The 19,173-nt window shown below is 35.1% G+C and overlaps 2 long non-coding RNA genes across 2 annotated transcripts; both read left to right on the top strand.

The window, feature by feature from the left end:
• Window positions 1-8,820: 8,820 nt before the first annotated feature.
• LOC129875818 (uncharacterized) lies at window positions 8,821-10,951 on the top strand. The gene is made up of 4 exons (XR_008763223.1): window positions 8,821-8,966; window positions 9,061-9,152; window positions 9,772-9,818; window positions 10,819-10,951. It is a non-coding gene; the product is annotated as an uncharacterized LOC129875818 (long non-coding RNA).
• A 4,928-nt stretch (window positions 10,952-15,879) lies between these two features.
• LOC129875812 (uncharacterized) lies at window positions 15,880-18,495 on the top strand. Its single transcript, XR_008763222.1, has 3 exons — window positions 15,880-16,448; window positions 17,067-17,113; window positions 18,114-18,495. It is a non-coding gene; the product is annotated as an uncharacterized LOC129875812 (long non-coding RNA).
• Window positions 18,496-19,173: the final 678 nt, after the last annotated feature.

Here is a 19,173-nt window from a genome sequence, read left to right as displayed (position 1 = left end):
GAGGAACACCAAATCAATCTGATTTTAAAAGAAGTATTACTTGGTAAGCCTAAAAAGGAGCTATTGCAAATGCACCAAATTAAGAGTATAATGTTATATAGGGGTGTGCAAAAATCGAATCGACCGATAAATCGAATCGAAAAAAGTGTTATTGGTTTATTGTTATTAGGTTATTGGGTAAACAGTTATTTAATAATTTTATTAAAAAATATTTATAGGATTATCGGTTCGATATTGGTTTTATAATATTGGGTAAACCGATAACCCATTAACACTATAATAGTTTTGAAAAAATCTATCAAACTAACTACTATGAATGAAGAAGAAGAGAGGAGGATGAGGTATTTTCATTATGCTGAAATTCTAAGTTCTGAATTACATTGTACAAACTCTATTTATAGAGTCTCATTACTTGTTTAATAAGAAATCACATAAGTGATCCTTCACTAGCTGACTAATTGATTTTTGTTAGTTTGTTTAATCAACTAACTGCGTACATAAATGGCTTAATCTCAACTAACTTCTGTTAGCCTCTAACTAATTGCTGACTAGGCATCAAATTAACACCCCCCTAAAGCTGGTATGTGAAAAGCATTGAACAAACCAAGTTTGAAAATCAACAATTGATGTTGAGCAGTACCTAGACTCTTTGTTAGCACATCTGCAAGTTGAGATGCTGTAGGAATAAAATGAGGATGAACCGGACCACTCTTAACTTTCTCTCGAACAAAGTGACAATCAATTTTGATGTGCTTGGTTCTCTCATGGAATATGGAATTAGAAGCTATCTGTATTGATGCTTGAATATCAAAATACAAGACAATAGGAGTAGGCACAGGACAATTCAGTTCTTCTAGGAGACCATACACCCAAGTTAATTCAGCAATTGCTACTGCCATGCTTTTATATTCAGCTTTTGCTGAACTTCTATTAACAGTTTGCTGCTTCTTTGACTTCCAAGATAAAATATCACCTCCTAACTTTACAACATAACCGGTAACTGACCTTCTAGTGTTAGGGCATATAGCTCAGTCACAATAGGCAGTCAACTGATGCTTTGTGTTAGAAGGAAAAAATAAATCAAGAACTGGTGAGCCTTTGAGATATCTTACTACTCTCATAGCAGCCTCTAAATGTGATTTCTTTGGTCTTTGCATGAACTGACTAAGTACTTGTATAGCAAAACATATGTCTAGTCTAGTGATGGTGAGGTAAATTAATTTTCCAACCAACTTTTGATAAATGATTACATCTTCTAACTCATCATCACCTTTAGCTTGTGATTTGCCTCCAAGGGAGTAAGGACTTGTTTAGAACCACTGAGGCCTACTTCTAAAATCAATTCCAAGCTATACTTTCTCTTATTCAAGAGGATTTTCTTCCCTGACCTCATGACTTCAATGCCAAGAAAGTGTCTCAATTCTCCCAAGTCTTTAATTTTGAAGTGCTGGTGTAGTATTTTTTTTGCCACTTCAATCAGTGCAGTGGTGCTTCTTGTAATCAGGAGGTCATCCACATACACAAGTATGACAACTATATCAGAACTTGATTTCTTTGTAAACAATGAATGTTCATAAGCACTTTATGAATACTTGCACTCACCAGTGCCTCTGTAAGCTTGGTATTCCATTACATCGAGGCTTGTTTAAGCCCATATAAGGACATGACTAGTTTGCACACCTTCCTATCTCCTTCCCTACAGAAACCTTATGGTAGGTTCGTATATACTTCCTCATATAAATTCCCTTACAAGAATGCATTACTAACATCCATTTGAGTTATAAACCAATTCTTAAATGTTTCCATACTTATGATTGTTCTCACAGAAATCATTTTTCCACTGGTGAGAAAGTATTATAAAAATTTAGCCCTTTTTTTATTGTATCCCTTTGCCACAAGCCTTGCTTTATATCTTTCTATTTCTCCATTGGACTTGTATTTAATCTTATACACCCATTTAGAACATATAGCTTTCTTGCCTGCTGGCAGATCAACTATGTCCCAAGTATGGTTTTCCTCCAAAGCTTGAATTTCCTGTTCCATTGCTTCAATCCATTTCTTGTCCTGAGATGCTTCTTTAAATGTTTAAGGCTTTAGAGAAGCTGAAAATGCAGTTAAGTATGCTTGATAGGTAGAGGATAGAGAGGAATAAGAGATGTAGTTAGATATGGGAAACAAGGAGGCTTGACCAGCTGCCTTCTTTGATACTACATAATCCTTCATCCAAATATGAGGTTTTGTTGTCCTTCTACTGGTTTTGACTTATTGTGTTTACTTAGATTCCATAGGTGTAATAATAGTAGGTTCTTCTTCAGTGACTGGAGTATTGCCTGTACTAAATATTGGTGGTATTTCTTCCTCATATGGCATGGCATATATGTCAACCATTTCTTCATTAATAGTGGAAGACTCACCTGCTGCAATGTGAGTTAGAATCTCATCAAGGGAAATACATCTTTCATGAGCTGGTAATATTAGACTGTGTTCCTGCTCACGATCTGAAACTAAAGAAGGATAGAATATATCATCAATGTCCCCTTTTGGTCCTTTAAAAGGAAATATGTTTTTTCTAAAACTGACATCTCTACTTACAAGAAAAGTACCAGCATTTAGATCATATAATCTATATCCCTTTTGTGTTTTCTCATAACCAAGTAATACGGTCTTTTTGACTCTAGGAGCAAACTTACTTCCCTTTGGAAGCATGCTAGCAAAACAAAGACATCCAAACACTCTTTTGTATTCTGTCTTTTTGCCCTTCTTGAAGAAGAAGAAGAAACTGATCGAGATTCCTTGCGTGAAACTTAGATGTTGAAGCACGCACCTCAATCACCCTACTGCAGTTTTTCCATGTAGCCTTTAAAAGGAGATTTTCCATTCAATACACTGGTTGACAGCTTATTAATAAGATTTACAGATGTCCTCACACAGTCACCCCAGAATTTATGTGGAACACTACTCTGAAATTTCAAGGCCCTTGCAACTTTCGAAATGTATCTATATATTTTTTTTACAACACCATTTTGTTGTGGTATATATGAACAACTACTTTGATGAATAATATCAAGAAAAGCAAACAATTCAGAACAACTAGAATTACAGAATTCGTTTCCATTGTCATATCTCAGAATTTTAACATTCAAATCAAACTGAGTCTTAACTCTATACAAAACATCTTTTATTACAACAATGACTTCACACTTAGACTGAATTAAACAAACTCAAGTGTATCTACTAAAGTAATCTATAATTATAACAAAATATGACTTTCTATCATATGTTGAAACTTTGAAAGGTCCCCATACATCTACATGAATCAATTGAAAATAACTAGTAATAAAAGTTGCACTGAGTGAAAACTTTAGTCTACTTTGATTTGCCATAGGGAATACAATGCAAAGTTGTTGATTGTCTTACACATCTTAGTCTTTAAATCAGGGATATTATTCAGTACTTTCAGAGAAGGATGCCCAAGCCTGTTATGCCATAGGATAGAGTCTGGCTTGTCTTTTATCATTATTGTTGTAGAATTTATTATCTCATCTTCTTGTAGCCAATATAGACCATCATACTCTTTACCAATCCCTATCACCTTGCCATTGTAAAGTTCCTAAAAGATGCAAAAGTCTGAATAGAAATTGACTGAACAACAAAGTTCTTTGGTTATCTTAGAAACTGACAATAGACTGAACTTGAAGTCAGGAATATATAATACATTTCTAAGTGTGTGATTCTTTAAAATAACCGTGTCCTCTGTATGAGTTACACTGCATTTGTTTTCTGTAGAAACCTGAACACCATTACCTTGTTACCTATCAACTTGTTTAAGATCACTTAGCACCTTTCTAAGTGGTGTCATGTGATGAGAGGCCCCTGAATCTATAATCCATTCACACTTCTCTACTTTAGATAGTAAGGAGGATATACCTGCAAAGATACAGTGATATTCACATGTATGATCCTGTGTCTGTGCCTGTGATTGCAAGTCCTGTCCTTTGTTTTTCAAGTTCATGTAGTTTTGATACTCCTCATCTGTAATATAATGTCCTCTTAATCCAGTACTTGATTCTCCTCCCTCTACAACAACATGATTTGCATATGGATAGGACTTTTTTGTTGATGATCCTGTATGTGTCCCTAAGTTCCTCTTACTTTTAAAATCTGGTGGATACCCTACCAATCTATACCAATTCTTCTTCAAATGTCCTTTGCATCCACAGTGATCACAAACTGTGCCAGGAATGATTCCTATTGTACCACTAGTCTTTGGCTTTTTAAATCTAAATCCATTATCTCTTCCAGCTAGCAAACTTAGGGAATCTATATTAAGATCAACTATATCCAACTTTATCTGACTTTCTTCTTATATAACAACAGAATATGCTTGATTAACACTTAAAACTGGAGTTCTTAACAGTATGTAACTTCTCACATAACTATAACTCTCATTCAATCCCATAAGAAACTGTAACAATCTTTGATTATTCAAGTGCAACATATATAGATTTGATCCTTCACACTCACACATTGGAGAATGAGGTGCCAACAGATCTAATTCATCCTAATAATCCTTCAATTTCGAATAGTAAACAGTAATTGAATTTGTACCTTGTGTTTGCATATCAATTTATCTCCACGACTGGTAGATTCTAGTAAGATAAGATTGCTGAAACCTCTCCTTGAATTCATCCCACACCTTCTTCGCATTCGAAGAAAGCACTATACTCAAAATCAATTTTGGTGCTACCACACTAGTGATCCATGAAAAAATAAGTGCATTGCATTGATCCCATTGTTTTGCCAATTCTCCTTTGTATAAGCTTCGTGGACAGCTCCTGTTGATCAGGCCTAATTTGTTCTTCCTTCGTAAAGCCAATTCCATTGATCTACTCCATAGTGTATAGTTCTTTGATCCTGTCAGCTTCAAATCAATTAACAATGCTCTTGGTGTATCTGATGATTGTAAAAGCAAAGGATGAGTGTAGTCTATCTGAGAAATCTGTGTGTTCTCTTTCTGTGTGGTTTTTGAATTCATCATGGCTTCTTAGCTCTTGTCAATGGTGATAATCACTCAATGAAGATGCTACATCAATCCCTGATCTGATACCATGAAAAAATCTATCAAACTAACTGCTATGAATGAAGAAGAAGAGAAGAGGATGAGATGTTTTCATTATGCTGAAATTCTAAGTTCTGAATTACATTGTACAAGCTCTATTTATAGAGTCTCATTACTTGTTTAATAAGAAATCACATTAATGATCCTTCACTAGCTGACTAACTGATTTCTGTTAGTTTGCTTAATAACTAACTGTGTACATAGATGACTTAATTCCAACTAACTTCTGTTAGCCTCTAACTAACTGCTGACTAGGCATCAAATTAACAAGTTTACTAATTTAATTTTTAGTTTTTTACTCATACACAAATATCAAATAAAAAATAATAATATAAATATATAATTAGTTAATCACTATATCATACTATTTAGTATTTAGTATTTTTGTATTTACCCTTTAGGTTCAGCGGCAAGGGTTTGCAAGTTACTGCGACGGCGGCTCCAGGAATCGTATATTTATTTTAAAAGTATTTTCTTATTGGTTAAACTGAAAACTGAACCGTTAAAGACCAAAAACCGATAAATCGAAAACCGATAAAAAATATTTTATTGATTTGGTTATCGATTTAGTGTATTTAGAAATCGAATATTGATAAACCGAACCAATAATATTTAAAACCGAAGTGAAACGACCGATACATGCTACATATAATATAGGCTTCTTTTTTCTTAATCAAGTTTCTCTTTCACTCATGCATACCTTTAGAGAAGAAAATAATACTGCTGACTTGCTTGTGAATATGAATTGAGCATTCTTCTTTACTGAGGCTATAATCTTCCTTCTAAGATTTATCCATGTTGAAGAATGATGCAGTTAACATGTCTAACATTAGAATTCGAATGAAGAATAAGGACGACTTCATATTCGATGCTGGCTCCTAGTAATTCTACGGTTACTAAAACTTTTTTTGTAAGCTTATTGATAAGGAAAACACTCCTTGTTTCACTTCTATATTTCTTTGGCTTATTTATTGAATTTCCCTGGTGGGGATATTTGGTTTAAAAATAAATAAATAATTTATTTAAAAAAACAAAAGGGCAGTCAAGCCCCACATGATTTTACTAGTGATAACTTTTTCCTAGCTATATGTGTTTCATACCAAAAGCAAAGCTCGTCAATCATTTCATAATATAATTTGCATTTGTGTTACCTAAATGGAAAAACAAATAATACACCAAATAGTACTTGGGAAATAATTCAACTTTTAATTTGAAACAACATCATTATGGTTCCTTACATTTGTATTGTACCATGCAATTGAATAGCCAAGTTGCAAATATTCGACAAAGAGCAACATAATCTTGTTTGGGGTCGAAGGAGGTAAATAAGTTTTTTCTTAAAAAAAAAACATTGTCGATTTTTTTTTTTGAACTCCCATAGTATTTTTTTTATTTTTTTATAAAGTAAAGATCATAAAATTTAAGTGTAAACAAGTCGTCCTTAAAAGTCAGTCTTATAATTAAGAAGTCATGATATGAATAGAAATAACATGAGTCAAAAAGTAAGGGTGCCTCATACGTACGAGTTAATATTTAAAAGCTCTCTTAAACTTGACATATTTTATTAAATGTATATCTAAAATATGAGAACTCTTAAGTAACTCCTCAAATATAGATTTTTGAAATTATTTACCCCCTTAAATTATGAGAAGTCTTAATTACCTACTCAAATATGAATTTTTCTAGAACTATTTAGCCGCTAATCATGGCACAAAATTTACTCTATCCCAATTTATATGACCCACTTTCTCTTTTAGTTAATATCAAAAGGAATGACACATTTTTATATTTAGCAAAAATTTAACTTTAAATTTTTTATTTTACTCTCAATGAAATAATTTAAAGCCACACAAATATTTATGACTTTTTTAGGCCACATCTTTCTTAAATTTAATGTCAAATCAAACTACATATAAATAAGAATGGAGATTAAATTTTACTAAATATAAAAATGTATCATTCATATTGTGATTGACTAAAAAGAAAAAGTGAGACATATAAATTGGACGGAGTAATGTCTTTGTGCCATGTGGCATATTAGGGGGTAAATAGTTTCAAAATGCAATATTTGAGAGGATAATTAAGACTTCTCATTATTTAGGTGAGGGGGATGGGGTAAATAGTTCCAAAAATTCATGTTTAAGAAGGTAATTAAGACTTCTCATAGTTTAAATATATATTTAATAAAAGAATAATGCATAAGTACCTCCTAAACTATGATCAAAATCCTAGTGACACACATTAACTTAACTAGGGTCTTATTAACCCCGCTAAACTATTTTATAATAGAATAAATCCACCCTAAAAGCTGACGTGACATAGAGAGTGTGCACACTTTTTTGAAGGCAAGTGATAAGTGAAAAGATTGGATATATGTCCTTTTTTAATTGGTAACTTTATAATTAGTTAGTATACATAATTATTGATACTAAAACTTATATATATTTAATATTTTATTTCTTTCTATGTAAAATATTTATTTTAATTTTTTTCTCATTTCACATTTTTTTCTTTCATTAAATTCTTATCTTTTCACTTTTAATTACTTTTAAAAAAATTGTGTATTTATTTAAAAATGATTAAAAGTGTCCTTTAATTTTAACGTTTTAATTTTTGTGTTTTATTTGATTTCCTTCACTTATTTTGATATCCATTTGAAATTAACTTATTTTAAATACAAGGCATTTGAAATTAAATTTGAAATCAAATCAAAATGAAAGACGAAGAATATAAAAAGAGTAAATAAAATCAATAGAAAAATAAAAGAGAAAAGAAAATGAATGAATGTAAAATAAAAAAATTTAAAAAAGTTTAAATACAAGATTTTGTTTTAAATATTTTTTTGTGTGTATTAACTTAATTTAAATACAAGATAAAGAAAATAAGAATATTTAAAAACTTTAAAAATTTTAAAATTTAAAAATATATATTCACTAATGTGGCAGACGTGTGTGTACAAACACAACCAGTTTACTTGGTTGAAGGTGTCATTTCATCACAAAAGATGTATGAAAATGCGAAAAAAATGAGTTCAGAGAGGTAATAGGACCCTAGTTGAATTAAGGTGTGTCACTGAGATTTCGATTATAATTCGGAAGTATTTATTGTTATAACCCGTATTTTGCACATTAGGGCATTTCGGGATAACGGTAATAAGTCAAGGGCAAGGCTATGGTTGATCTTGTTGGATACAAAATTCTTATGACTAAATTGGAATTTCAACTTGGAAATATTAGAAAAAGTAAGGGGCAAAAATTGGAATTTCTCATGGAGGATGTTATATCCCGTATTTTATACGGTTGGATGTTTTAAGATAGCCGTGGTAAAGTTAAGGGAATGAACATCTTCCTAAATTTATTTAATATACAAGTTGGATATGAATATTATTTATGATCATTAATAGTGTGGAAATATTGGAAAAGGCAAAGGGCAAAAAGGAAAATTCGCAAAGTGGCCTATGGTAATATTGTGGAAGGCTAGGGGTAAAATGGTAATTTCACAAAGTTTATAAGAAGACTCATGTGGGCCCCACATGCCACATGGCAGCCCATGATTGGAGAAAAGGGGTGTGTTGGACCAATGAAACCTTGACATGTGTCACCACTTAGATCTTGACATTTGTCACCACTTAGGGCTTGACACGTGTCACCACTTGAGGGATGACATGTGTCACCCCTAAAGTAGTATATATATATATATGAGTCTTATGACTCATTAATTTCCACACCTATCTAGAAAATTCAAGACTAACAAAACGAAATTACAAGAGAAAGAAAGAAGAGAAGAGAAGAGAAGAGAAATTAAGGTAGAAAGAAGGAAAGAGCTACGATTTTGGGAGGAGAAAAAGGTAAGTTCTCCGATTCCGTCCCAAGAATTAATTATATGAGCTATACTATGATGTTATGAAGATGTTAGTAATGAAATTTTATGGTTTGAGGCAGCCCAAAACGTTATCAAACAGCCAATAAGTTTCAGCTGCGCTAAAGGAAATTCCGAGGCAAGTTTTGGCGAGTTTTGGTGAATTTCGGGAAAGGTAAAGTTTTCTGTTTTGAAATGGACTTTATGATGATTTTATGAAGTATATTACATGTCTTAAAATATGCTGGAAGTGGAAAAAAAATGTATAAGGATGTTTGACGTTGGAAACAAACTAAATGGAAGTCGTAGTAGTTAAATCGAAGTCGCGTAGTGTGTTGTTGTTGTGGTGCTGCAGTTTGGTGGTGGTTTAATTGCGTGTTGCAGGGCTATAAAGTACTCAAAAATGTATGTGGGTGCTGCTAGTTGCAGCCACACAACCCTCCGTTTGGTATGACTGCATATTTTATGAAATAAAGGTTAAAAACTCTATTTTGGTACCGTAGTTTGGAATGAGTTGTATAGAGCTTGTATTGTGTAAAGTTGAAGTGATTTAATTGTATACATGCTGCTGGCTGTTTTTGTTGGTATGGTTGTTGACATGGTGGCCGAGTTGAAAACTCGGGGATGTTCAAGTTACAGGGGAGATGCTGCCTGATTTTCGGTAGATTCGGAGCTAGTAATAAACTAGTCGAGAGACATAGATAAGGAAATGATTCCTATGGTTACTTGGGTGTAGAGTTGGAAATTGGAAAGTGAAAGTTTATTAACCTTAGTATTAATTTCATGTTAAATAGGTTCAAGAGACGACGAGGTGAGCATAGTTAAGAGTAATCCATAAGAGGTACGTAAAGCGAACCTTTCTTTCTTTTGGCATGTTTTTGACATAAGTATGTAAAGCATATTCTTTCGATTTTCATGTTTTGACATAAGTATGTAAAGCTAATCTTTGTTTTGGTATGGTATTTATGAAACAAAAATATGACTTTTATATAATTTCAAAGAGGTTCCTATTCCTAGAGCCATTAGGATGGCCAATTCCTTGATTTCCAAAAGGTATTTTATTATGCTTCGATACGTCTATATGATTCCAGAAGATGTATTCTGATATAATCCAGGGTAATTTTCGAAAGGTACTTGACATGAGTCTCGTCTCGATTTTTAAATGATAGCTCATTCTGATTATTCCATTGAGTCTTAAATATGATTTAAATTGCATATAGTTTCTCACTACTCCACTCGTGGATGCCTCAATGCTTCCTTCACTGAGCCTGGGCCAGGATATGTTTTCGTGCGTATTTCTCTGCATTGTTCGCCGTGTCCCGACGTGAGGGGGCAGGTATGACATGTACATGGGGTGGTAAATGTTATGCCACGGAGTTATGCTGTGCCATGTACATATATGTTTGTGATATGATATGATATGATATGATTTGATATGGCCATCTGATATGATATAATTTGTTACGGAGATATTCCCTACTCTGGTGTTATGCTATGCCGTGGCGCCGATGATGGGAGGGCGACCACACTTTGTTCACCGAGTCCCATAATGGGGCCGGATATGGCATATATTTTTCTGCATACATTATCTGAGGTTTTGATCAGCATTTGATATCTCCGGACATTTTGCTCAGTTTTGTACATTCTATTGCGGTAATGACTTTACCTATTACAACCCATTATATGTGGTTTGATAAGCATTTGATATTTCTGGATATTTTGCTCATTTTTGCACTTTTTGCTCTGGAAATAACTTTACTTATTACAGTTTATGCTCTACATACTCGGTACATTTTCCGTACTGACCCCCTTTCTTCGGGGGCTGCGTTACATGCCCGCAGGTACAGACGATTGGTTTGCTGATCCGCTCGCTTAGGACATCCACCATGTTGGTCGACAGTGCTCCTTTGTCCGGAGCCCTATTTTGGTACTGACACTTTCTGTTGTATATATATATATAAACGTTGTTCAGGGTACAGCGGGGCCCTGTCCCGTCATATGAATAGGATATCATTCTGTAGAGGTCTGTAGACATGAGATGTGGGTTTTGTATATATGTTTTGGGTTTTTTGTGTTTCGTGATGGCCTATCGGCCCTCGTACATTATATCTGTTTAGAGATCCCTTCTGATCATTACCTATGTTTATTCGATTAATGTACTAAGTGGGGCTAAGGGTACGTATGGGTGCCCAACTCGGGCACCAGTCATGGCCTACGGAGTTGGGTCGTGACAGAAGTGGTATCAGAGCGGTCCTTCCTCGGAATGTCTACAGACCGTGTCTAGTAGAGTCTTGTTTATCGGTGTGTTGCGCGCCACATCTATAAACAAGAGGCTACAGGGCATTTAGGATGTTACCTTTCTTTCATATCTAAGATCGTGCGATAGAGCCCATCCATAGGACATGAAATTCCTTTTTCTAACATTTGATTTTAGCTAAGGAACGATATCGATAGAGGAATGCGATGGATGATATTGGGAGCTACATAGTATACGGGTAAGTAAAGGTATGAAAGTGATATGTTGAGTAAGGTGTTGAGCTTGAAATGTAAAGTTAAAAATTTGAAGGAAAGTAGATAGGAAAGTGCAATAAATGCAGTTTGAGGTAGACACATGAGGTAAGTCCATTATTTTCATACGGTTATTGATATTGAAAGCTCAGTGTGACTGTGATATAAGGTGATATAAAAAAATGTATATGTTGGCCTTGTGAGGCATTGCTGCTATCTTCTGCGTGCATGTTTTGAGATAGTACAAAATACAGAGGAAACTATTCCCAATTATTTTTTTTAGAATGGAACAAAAGCAAGGAAGAGACTGAGACATACGTTTAGAAGATGTCTTGGAAGTTGACACCGATAGGGTAAAATTTATAACGTTGGACTAAAACTGAAAGAGGTCCCCTCTATGTTTTCGGTAAAAGGAGTACCATTTTTACTTGGAGAGTCATAATTCGAAAGGGAATTTCGGTTGGAAGGAAAAGTGTTCAGCGATTGAGTTTCATTCTTGCTGGAAAGTACAAAACCCTCAGCTGTTATTTGAGGACTAGAAAAAAATTGTTCACGACTCAAGACCATGTGAGTCAAGTACTAGGAAGTACTCTGATGCTTAGTGGATATTAGTTCCTCTCTTGTGGAGGTTGGGAAAATGTTGTATGGGGACATCTTATTAGTTCCTAGTCGACTAATTGGAGATGTAACCTGTGAATGGAAAAACATAAATTTGTAGGCGATTCAAGGTCACGTGTTTCATGTGGTGGAAAATGCTGGGGTGATTCATTAGGGCCTGCGATCCGGAGGGATGATTTAGACAAAGGTTGAATACGTTTGCCTCACCAACTAGAATTAACCTGTAGCAAGAATTGTGAGGAAGGTGAAGAAGTGTTATACGAGTAGGGTATACTGTGAATATACGAGAATCGTTATGGAAATAAGTAAAGCTTAGTAAGGAAGCAACTACAAGATATGGTCGTGAGTAAGATTAGGAGTTAGTATCGGGTACACGATAAGGATGAAAGATCATGAGGCAGAAAAGGGTATTATGTATATGTACCTCCATATTGGAAAATAGTGGGATACCTAGAGGAGAAAGAACAGAAATTACAAAACAACCGAGGCATTATGAAATTATTAAAGGAACAAGTAGTATCCATTGGGAAAAACTGTGATAACAAAATGTGAAACATGTGTCATCAGAGTATAAGTGCCCCGAATGGAGAATCGGACACGGCCATAAGCACTAGTGACGTACGGATTGAGATGAATTGAATGTAGCTTCGACTAAATTACTACATTAGTTATATGACTCGAGTACCAGTACTTGGACTAGATTGTGTAATATTCATCGAGAATACTAAGCAACCCATGGTTGTACTAAGGTTTCTTATAGAGGCAACCTAAAGTATAGATGTTCTAATAGAAGGTGTAGACATGGTGCGATATGTTAAATATGTTAAAACAGAATCATTTGTGCATGAATAGTTGAAAATGAACAGAGGATGACATGGGTACACCCTAAAGGGGGAAGTGGACAAGAGAAATATAAGCGTAAGAGAAAATCAACTGATGCTATCATATGTATATGGGAACGCTTACACTCCAAACGAGATCCTATAATAGATGGATGGATCTCGAGGCTAATAATAAATAGATATAAGCTGCGGTATCTGAGACCGTGTGAAAAATCATTGGTAGAGACCTTGATGGATGGTGCGATCACTACCCTTGGGAATCTGGTAGTCCAGGACGAAAGATAGTCATGCACGAAAGCAAAAAGTAAAGATTGAGGATCAAAAAGGGTAAAACAGTAATTGTAAAAGATGGATGTGTTACGAAAGTGTCTCAGAATTTGTAAGATCTCGACTCGCTCCCAATAATGTAATAAAGGTAAAATAAGGAAATGGACGCGATTATATCAACATTAACGTACCCAATTCCATCAAAGTTATGAGGTTAAGCGTGCTCAGGAGGGAGCAGTTTTAGGATGGGTGACCCCCTGAGAAGTATGCAAGAATTCTATATATTCAGACGTAAGACACAAATGAGAGGCTAGAGTAACTTAAGGGAAAACTAGAGTTTATGGAATGGATATAAACCGTAAGAGGCCGCGTAAGACGATGTAGACTAGGCTGGTGAAGAGACAGAAAGTACATCACAGCTCTAGAACAACGATATGCTTGAACATCGTTTGGAGCTATTTTGTTGTCTAGTTGATAGTGAATATATACATATATATATATGAATGTGTAGTATATCCCACGTACGCTTATATCGGTGGACATGTGAGTTCCAACAACTGGTGTCACAGTAAGGAAGGCATTAATCACGCTAGGGTACAAAAGATCGAGCGATAATAAGAATAAAAGATACAACTGTTGCAACGTACTCTACTATTATTTGACTGTAGGTTAAATTGGAGATTTTAGTAGAGCGATATTTGGGAAATAAAGAGGGTAAGTAGATAGAAAACAAAGAGATCAAACTATTAGAAGGAGGTGAAAAGTAAGGAAACCTCAGTAAGTGAAACTCCCGAGAGAAATCACCGGCAAGGCGCGAGACCATATTATATTAGGCCAAAGAGGGATCATAATATTCTCAAGTACCAAAAAAGGAAACCCATAACGGGGAATGAGGACTTGTGTAAGACCTAGTAGTTCGAGTATATTTTCAATTCTCAGGAGAACCAGTGATGGAATGGGCAGTTAATAAAGCATCGCAGAGAGGGAAGTTTATTTCCTACCTTAAGGCAAGAAAAATGATCAGAAAAGGTTGTGTTTATCACTTGGTTCGCATACAGTATTTGGAAGCGGAAGCGCCAACCCTTCAGTCAGTTCCCGTAGTTAATGAATTCTCATATATATATATATAGACGAGCTTCCAGGCCTTCCTCCCGAACGGGAGATAGACTTTACCATAGATGTGCTGCTAGATACCCATATGATATATATTCCTCCATACAGAATGGCATCTGCAGAATTAAAAGAGCTGAAGGAGCAGTTAACAGACTTACTGGAAAAAGGCTTCATCAGACCGAGTACTTCACCTTAAGGAGCCCCGGTATTATTTGTGTAAAAGAAAGATAGGTCGCTGCAAATGTGTATTGATTACAGGCAGCTGAATAAGGTAACTATTAAGAATAAACACCCCCTTCCCAGGATTGATGATTTATTTGATCAATTGGAGGGTGCTAAGTGGTTTTCAAAAATAGACTTGCGATCGGGTTATCATCAGGTGCGGGTAAGAGAATTAGATAAACCAAAGACAACATTCTGGACCCAATATGGCCATTACGAGTTCAGAGTGATGTCTTTTGGCCTGACAAATGCTCCAGCGGTATTCATGGACCTGATAAATTGGGTATTCAAACCATCCCTAGATATGTTCATGATTGTGATTATTGATGATATCCTGATTTATTCCTGGTCAGAAGGAGAGCATGCAGATCATCTGAGGGCGGTATTTGTAGTACTCTGACACCAGAAACTGTATGCTAAATTTTCCAAATATAAAGTTTGGTTGACTTCTGTGGCATTTATGGGACATATTGTTGGGGCTGATGGTATTCGGGTAGATACACAGAAGATCGAGGCCGTAAAGAACTGGCCTAGGTCGACGACACCTACAGAGGTACGTAACTTCTTGGGATTAACAGGTTATTACAGAAGATTTGTAGAGAAATTTGCTTCAATTTCAGCACCACTGACAAGATTAACTCAGAAAGAAGTCAAATTCAATTGGACTCATGCATGTGAACGAACCTTTAAGTAATTGAAAGAGAATTTGACTACAACTCCAGTTCTAACTCTTCCAGATGGACCAGATAGGTATGTTATTTATTGTGATGCTTCGGGTGTGGGAATAGGCTGTGTCTTGATGCAGCACGACCAAGTTATAGCGTACGCTTCCCGGCAGCTTAAAAAAATATGAAAGAAGGGATAGGTAATGGGCATACTTAAAAGGACAACAATAAGAGGAACCCTCCTGAAGTATGACGACACCGTATGAGGTTAGTTCAACATTCGAGGACGAATGTTCAAAAGGGGGGAAGAATGTTATAACCCGTATTTTGCACATTAAGGCATTTCAGAATAACGGTAATAAGTCAAGGGCAAGGCTATGGTTGATCTTCTTGGATACAAAATTCTTATGACTAAATTGGAATTTCAACTTGGAAATATTAGAAAAAGTAAGGGGCAAAAATTGGAATTTCTCATGGAGGATGTTATATCCCGTATTTTATACGGTTGGATGTTTTAAGGTAGCCGTGGTAAAGTTAAGGGAATGAACATCTTCCTAAATTTATTTAATATACAAGTTGGATATGAATATTATTTATGATCATTAATAGTGTGGAAATATTGGAAAAGGCAAAGGGCAAAAAGGAAAATTCGCAAAGTGGCCTATGATAATATTGTGGAAGGCTAGGGGTAAAATGGTAATTTCACAAAGTTTATAAGAAGACTCATGTGGGCCCCACATGCCACATGGCAGCCCATGATTGGAGAAAAGGGGTGTGTTGGACCAATGAAACCTTGACATGTGTCACCACTTAGATCTTGACATTTGTCACCACTTAGGGCTTGACACGTGTCACCACTTGAGGGATGACATGTGTCACCCCTAAAGTAGTATATATATATATATATGAGTCTTATGACTCATTAATTTCCACACCTATCTAGAAAATTCAAGACTAACAAAACGAAATTACAAGAGAAAGAAAGAAGAGAAGAGAAGAGAAATTAAGGTAGAAAGAAGGAAAGAGCTACGATTTTGGGAGGAGAAAAAGGTAAGTTCTCCGATTCCGTTCCAAGAATTAATTATATGAGATATACCATGATGTTATGAAGATGTTAGTAATGAAATTTTATGGTTTGAGGCAGCCCAAAACGTTATCAAACAGCCAATAAGTTTCAGCTGCACTAAAGGAAATTCCGAGGCAAGTTTTGGCGAGTTTTGGTGAATTTCGGGAAAGGTAAAGTTTTCTGTTTTGAAATGAACTTTATGATGATTTTATGAAGTATATTACATGTCTTAAAATATGCTGGAAGTGGAAAAAAATGTATAAGAATGTTTGACGTTGGAAACAAACTAAATGGAAGTCGTAGTAGTTAAATCGAAGTCGCGTAGTGTGTTGTTGTTGTGGTGCTGCAGTTTGGTGGTGGTTTAATTGCGTGTTGCAGGGCTATAAAGTACTCAAAAATGTATGTGGGTGCTGCTAGTTGCAGCCACACAACCCTCCGTTTGGTATGACTGCATATTTTACGAAATAAAGGTTAAAAACTCTATTTTGGTACCGTAGTTTGGAATGAGTTGTATAGAGCTTGTATTGTGTAAAGTTGAAGTGATTTAATTGTATACATGCTACTGGCTATTTTTGTTGGTATGGTTGTTGACATGGTGTCCGAGTTGAAAACTCAGGGATGTTCAAGTTACAGGGGAGATGCTGCCCAATTTTCGGTAGATTCGGAGCTAGTAATAAACTAGTCGAGAGACATAGATAAGGAAATGATTCCTATGGTTACTTGGGTGTAGAGTTGGAAATTGGAAAGTGAAAGTTTATTAACCTTAGTATTAATTTCATGTTAAATAGGTTCAAGAGACGACGAGGCGAGCATAGTTAAGAGTAATCCATAAGAGGTACGTAAAGCGAACCTTTCTTTCTTTTGGCATGTTTTTGACATAAGTATGTAAAGCATATTCTTTCGATTTTCATGTTTTGACATAAGTATGTAAAGCTAATCTTTGTTTTGGTATGGTATTTATGAAACAAAAATATGACTTTTATATAATTTCAAAGAGGTTCCTATTCCTAGAGCCATTAGGATGGCCAATTCCTTGATTTCCAAAAGGTATTTTATTATGCTTTGATACGTCTATATGATTCCAGAAGATGTATTCTGATATAATCCAGGGTAATTTTCGAAAGGTACTTGACATGAGTCTCGTCTCGATTTTTAAATGATAGCTCATTCTGATTATTCCATTGAGTCTTAAATATGATTTAAATTGCATATAGTTTCTCACTACTCCACTCGTGAATGCCTCAATGCTTCCTTCACTGAGCCTGGGCCAGGATATGTTTTCGTGCGTATTTCTCTGCATTGTTCGCCGTGTCCCGACGTGAGGGGGCAGGTATGACATGTACATGGGGTGGTAAATGTTATGCCACGGAGTTATGCTGTGCCATGTACATATATGTTTGTGATATGATATGATATGATATGATTTGATATGGCTATCTGATATGATATGATTTGTTACGGAGATATTCCCTACTCTGGTATTATGCTGTGTCGTGGCGCCGATGATGGGAGGGCGACCACACTTTGTTCACCGAGTCCCATAATGGGGCCGGATATGGCATATGTTTTTCTGCATACATTATCTGAGGTTTTGATCAGCATTTGATATCTCCGGACATTTTGCTCAGTTTTGTACATTCTATTGCGGTAATGACTTTACCTATTACAACCCATTATATGTGGTTTGATAAGCATTTGATATTTCTGGATATTTTGCTCATTTTTGCACTTTCTGCTCTGGAAATAACTTTACTTATTACAGTTTATGCTCTACATACTCGGTACATTTTCTGTACTGACCCCCTTTCTTCGGGGGCTGCGTTACATGCCCGCAGGTACAGACGATTGGTTTGCTGATCCGCTCGCTTAGGACATCCACCATGTTGGTCGACAGTGCTCCTTTGTCTGGAGCCCTATTTTGGTACTGACACTTTCTGTTATATATATATATATATATATATACGTTGTTCAGGGTACGGCGGGGCCCTGTCCCGTCATATGACTAGGATATCATTCTGTAGAGGTCTGTAGACATGAGATGTGGGTTTTGTATATATGTTTTGGGTTTTTTGTGTTTCGTGATGGCCTATCGGCCCTCGTACATTATATCTGTTTAGAGATCCCTTCTGATCATTACCTATGTTTATTCGATTAATGTACTAAGTGGGGCTAAGGGTATGTATGGGTGCCCAACTCGGGCACCAGTCATGGCCTACGAAGTTGGATCGTGACATTTATACATTATCCATTTAATAAAATATGTAAAGTTTAAGATGGTTTTAAACTAGCAACTCTCATACCTACTCTTAAAAGAAGAATACATCTATCTAATACCATTCTTATCCTTCTTATCTTGACCTATTCCCATTAATTTTTTGGTTGCTACTCCTTTCATTTCAATTATTGTGAGGACATTTAGCTAGGCACAAAATTTAAGATAATTATTTTTGTTTGTAATTGATGGACCATAATAAATTATATATATTTATGTGATTATAAATTATCTCGTTAAAAATAAAATCTAAATATAAAGTTAAATTATTTCAAAAATAAAAAATATGACATTTATTTAAACTAAAAAAAATATGTCATATAAATATGAAAGATAAAATAAGGATAAAAGATATCCCTTCTTATTTTATTTTTTTTAAAAAAAAAGATTTCCTATTACGTGAGAAAGGAAAGGGAGAAATGAAGAGAGAGACACCATATCACCAAACTAAAGTCTTACTCAAAACACAAAAACTTAAAACTATACTCTTCTATTTTAAAAAATAAGTGGTGTTTTTAGTTTGCACATACCCCTTAAGAAAATTACTTTTTCTAAAAAGTAAGATATATTTTTACAAACTTATCATTAATAAATATTTTGAAAAAATAGAGCTGATTAATAGT

This window comes from Solanum dulcamara, chromosome 2 (genome assembly GCF_947179165.1).
Source record: "Solanum dulcamara chromosome 2, daSolDulc1.2, whole genome shotgun sequence".
Lineage (NCBI taxonomy): Eukaryota > Viridiplantae > Streptophyta > Magnoliopsida > Solanales > Solanaceae > Solanum > Solanum dulcamara.
The sequence above is the reverse complement of the archived record's forward strand: the minus strand, read 5'-3'. Positions and strand labels throughout refer to the sequence as shown.